Source organism: Melopsittacus undulatus, unplaced genomic scaffold (assembly GCF_012275295.1).
Source record: "Melopsittacus undulatus isolate bMelUnd1 unplaced genomic scaffold, bMelUnd1.mat.Z mat_scaffold_312_arrow_ctg1, whole genome shotgun sequence".
NCBI classification, from domain to species: Eukaryota; Metazoa; Chordata; class Aves; order Psittaciformes; family Psittaculidae; genus Melopsittacus; species Melopsittacus undulatus.
In genome coordinates, this window is record NW_022994231.1 from 12,501 (window position 1) to 17,500 (window position 5,000).

The following is a 5,000-nucleotide window of genomic DNA, read 5'->3' on the forward strand; positions in this document are numbered from 1 at the left end:
AAGTCCGGCGCGAGCCGGAGCTCCCCCTAGCGGCGGCGCGAGCGGAACCGTTCCCTGAAATGCGGCAGAGTCCCCGCGGAGCCGGTAGACCTGACGGAAACTTCTACTACGCCCCCCCCACCAGCGCTCGGCCGCAGGCAGCCGGCAGGTCTACCTCGGCACCGCGGAGCGGGCAGGGGGCGGTAGCGGCTAAGTCCGGCGCGAGCCGGAGCTCCCGCTAGCGGCGGCGCGAGCGGAACCGTTCCCTGGAAATGCGGCAGAGTCCCCGCGGAGCCCGGTAGACCTGACGGAAAACTACGCCCCCCCCACCAGCGCTCGGCCGCAGGCAGCCGGCAGGTCCACCCGGAGGCACGGGCGGAAAGCGGGAAAGATGGCGGCCGAGTCCCCGGCCACCAGGCCTGCCTGGCGTTCCCCCGCGGAGGAGCGAGGGTCTCCCGAGCAGCGGCAGCGGCAGGCGAGCGCCGCAGCAACCCCTCTGCTGCCCGCCCGCTCCCCCGCCCGCCCGCCGGGATGCTCGCAAGCTCGAGCGGCGCTGCCGGGCACTCACCAGCCTTTTCTCGCTCGCGCTCGCTCGCTCGGTAGATAGGTAGGGTCTCTTTCGGGCGGGTATTTCTCGGTCCCTTCTCGCCGGACAGATGCCGGCAAGCGGGCAGGGCTGCAGAGAGACGGCCGCGCCCAGGAGCAGGGGCTGGGGCACGCTGCCGGCAGGCACCCAGGGGAGACGGCGCGAGCCGCAGAGAGGATCTGTCAGGAGGAACCGCCTCGTGCCCCTGCGTAGGTAAGGAGGACGCGCCGCAGAGCGGGGCTCCCCTCCGCACCGTGCGAGGGAACGGGCGAGCCGGGTCCCTCGTCCCGGGCGGGGCCGGCCGGCTGGCTGCAGGGCGCGAACGCGGCCGTGCAGCCGGCCCCGGCTGCCCGGCGCCGTCCTCGCCGGCAGGGTCCCCGCAGCCCAGGGGCCGCTCGCAGGGGCAGGGACTCCGCCGCCTGCCAGGCGGGGCCAGTGCTCAGCCCGCCCGGGAGCTCCCCGAGGTGCTCGGGGGAGCCGGGCGGGGGAAACGACAACAACCCCCGGCAGGGAAGGAAAAGCGATCTTGGCTCTACGAGCGCTCTATGGGGGGGGGAGCAGCGCCGGACTCCGAGCAGGAGCTCCTGGCAGGGACAGCTCCGAGAAACAGAGACACGGGTAGGGAGCGCGGGGGGGGGGGGGGGGGGGGAAGTGAAGCGCAGCCCTGAGGTGGGGGGGGGGGGGTGCTGCGCTCGGGCATCCTTTCCCCAGCCACCGTTCTTTCCGCTTCCCTGCTTTGCGGGCTCCGGCTTAACTCCGGAGAGAGAATGACGAGAGAACGGGAGTGGGAAAGCACAGCGAAGCGGAGGAAAAAAGGGGGGGGGGGGGGGGGGGTGGGGGGGGGGGGGTGTGTTTGTGCGTGCGCGTGACCATTATGAGGTGCCGCCACCTCGTCCCCAGCACCGGGGCCCCAGGAAAGCCCGGGCGTCAGCCAGATGCTGCTGAGGCATCTCCGTGCAGGGACGTACCTACCGGGACAGAAAAGCGGTCGGTAATAAAAACCGTTTGTGCTCCAGCAAATGCTCAGATTACCGCAGGGGCGACGGCAGGGAGGGCTGAAGATCGCGTTCCCCTTGCAAGCTTCTAAGCAGAGACAGACCGAAAGACACTAGCCGCCGCACCTGTGGGGTCTGCAGGAGCCGCTGCGCCCCCCCCACCCCCTCCCGCTTCCCTCCCGACATGGCCGGCCGGCCGCCGGGAGGCTCGCCGGCAGACGCCAGGTCTACCCGAAGGCACGGGCGGAAAGGGGGGGAAGACGGCGGCCGCTCCCGGGCCACCAGGTCTACCTGGCGTCCCCCCGCGGGGAGGCGATCGCCGTAGCAACGCCCCGGCAGGGGAGGAAAAGCGTTCTTGGCTCTACGAGCGCTCTATGGGGGGGAGCAGCGCCGGACTCCGAGCAGGAGCTCCTGGCAGGGACAGCTCCGAGAAACAGAGACACGGGTCGGGGGCGGGGGGGGGGGTGGGTGGGTGGGTGGGGGGGGGGGGGGGGGGTAAGTGAAGCGCAGCCCTGTGGTCTGGGGGGTGCGTTCGGGCATCCTTTTCCCCCAGCCACCTCCCACTGGGCACAGGCCCGGTGCCATCCTTCTCCACCCATCCTCTCCTCCTACAGCTGCCGTGGCAGCAGCGCATCTCCCGACAGCTTCTCCTCCCTTCACAGCACGCACCCACAACGCGTTTCCAGCCGCACTCAAACGGGATCGCAAAGTCAAAGAACGCGTAGCCGGATGTGCGGGGCAGCCACGGGAGACGCAGCCTCCCGACGGAGGGGTCTCCTCTGCACTGGTTGCTGCAGGGATCCGGCTCCTTCAATAGCCCACGCTCAACGAGGGGGCCCCGTTTGTCACAACGGGCAAATCCACAGCGACCGCCACGGCCTTTGTGACGGCGGCAGCACCGCGCCCCCCCGGCCGCTGGCCGCTCGGGGGTGCTCCGGGAGTCACTGCGGGGGGGGGGGGGGGGGGGGGACGGGAGACGACCAGGCTCTGCCCAGCCGGCTCGGGGAGGGTCCCTCAACGGGGCTGCTTCCTTCCTCACTACCTGTGGTGCGCAGGTGCAGCGTGCGGGGGGTCGCAGCTCAACGCGGGCAACGGAACGGGGCGTCACGGCCACCTGCGACAAGCGCAGAGCGACCGACATCGGCACGGCAGAGAACCGTGGAATCCCAGACCGGGTTGAGCCGGAAGGGGCCTTAAAGCGCATCCAGATATACCCCTGCCACGGGCAGGGACACATTCCGCTACAGCAGCTTGCTCCGAGCCCCCGTGTCTCTGTGCACTCCCAGAGCAATCCTGGGGATACCCTAGAGAATCCCAGAGAATGCCTCGGGCGCCTGCGGAGCACCCCACGGACTCAGTCAGAGGTCACGCGTCACGATGACCTCGGGGACACGGGGACCACGGGGGTTCCTGTTTGTGGAACCTACTCCGTGTTCAGGGGTGTGAGGCCACGGAACCCCACGGAACCCCTCAGCAGAAGCTCTAGGAGACGACAGCTGCCCCACGGAACACAAGCTACCGGTGCAGGAGGCAAGAGCAGGTCCTCTGGTGGTTCCCATCTCGGTGTCTCGCAGCCGGTGACGCCCGTGGACACAGGAGCGTGGAACGAGGTGGGTGGCGATTGCGATCCTGGGGTGCTTTAGGAGTTGCCAAGAGCACCTCAGGTGACTTCCCCAGTGTGGCCGCTTTGCAGCGGGTGTGCAGTCGTGCCGCTGAGGCGGCAGCGGAGCTGCGGCCGCTGAGGGGAGCTCCTGGGATCTGGGCTCATTGCTTGTGGGGAGAAGAAGGGGCTGTGGGGATGGGACAGGGGGGGAAGGGCTTTAATGTGACAGAGAGGGGAGACTGAGAAGAGATCTCAGGAAGACGTTTTTCCCCGTGAGGGTGGTGGGACACTGGCACAGGGTGCCCAGAGAAGCTGTGGCTGCCCCATCCCTGGCAGTGTTCAAGATACAGCTCAGAATTCCCTGCCTGTTTCCTTGGGACATGGTTGATTTGCTTTGGAGATAAATCTGCCTCTACAGATCTAACACCAAAAGGAACTGTTCACCTTCCGGTGCACTAGACACACAGATCACTTGCTGTGTCATGTGCACTTCACACAGAATCACAGAATCCCGAGGGTTGGAAGGGACCTCGAAAGATCATCCAGTCCAACCCCCCTCAAGAGCAGGGTAACCCAGAGTACATCACATAGGAACATGTCCAGGCGGGCCTTGAATATCTCCAATGTAGGAGGCTCCACAACCCCCCTGGGCAACCTGTTCCAGTGCTCTGTCACTCTCACAGTAAAGAAAACCCCTGGTTCACCAGTGCCTCAGCAAAAAGGATCATAGAATCATAGAATCAACCAGGTCAGAAAAGAACTTTAAGCTCATCCAGTGCAGGCCTTATCTATCTCAGCACTGTCGAGGCCACCGCTAACCCATGGCACTGAGGGTGTGTGAACACTTCTGGGGTGGTGACTCCATCACTGCCCTGGGCAGCCTCCTCCAACGCCTGAGCACCCTCTGGGGCAGGAATTGTTCCTCAGCTCCATCTAAACCTGCCCTGGTGCAGCTCGAGGCCGTTTCCTCTCGTCCCATCCCTTGTTCCTTGGGAGCAGAGCCCAGCCCCTCCTGGCTCCATCCTCCTGTCAGGGCACTTGGAGGGAGCCATCAGGTCCCCCTGAGCCTTCTCTTCTCTCCATCTGAACCCCCAACTCCCTCAGCCCTTCCCCATCTCTCTTGTGCTCCAGGCCCTGCACCAGCTCCATTGCCCTTCTCTGGCCCCACTCCAGCCCCTCAAGGTCTCTCTTGCAGTGAGGGACCCAGAGCTGAACACAGGATTCGAGGTGCGGCCTCCCCAGTGCCCGGCGCAGGGGCACAATCCCTGCCCTGGCCCTGCTGCCGCACTGGTGCTGATCCAGCCCACGATGCTGGAGGCTTCCTGGCTGCCTGGGCACGAGCTGCTCACGTTCAGCTCCATCAATCGGCACCTCCAGCTCCTTTCCCGTGAGCAGTTTCCAGCTGCTCTTCCCCAGGCCTGCAGTATTGCAGGGGGTTGTTGTGGCCCAAGTGCAGGACCCGGCACTTTGCCTTCCTGAACCTCATCCCATTGGCCCCAGCCCATGGCTCCAGCCTGTCCGGATCCCTCTGCAGAGCTTCCTTCCTTCCAACAAATCAATGCTGCCACCCGAGCTGGTGTCATCTGCACATTTACACGTCCCATTATGGAACAGTACGGACCAGTTTGCACCGGTACAAACCAATGTAGGCCTCTGTGGTCTCAGATACTGCTGGGGTTTCAATATCCCAGTGCTCCCAGTCTCTGCTCCAGGTCTTCCCACTTGCAAGCATGCTCAACTCCCAATCCCTCTCAGTGCTCCCACTACCTGCTGCAGGTGCTCCCACTCCCTTTCAGTCTTTCCCAGTCCCTCCCAGTGCTCCCAGGCAACTTGGCTC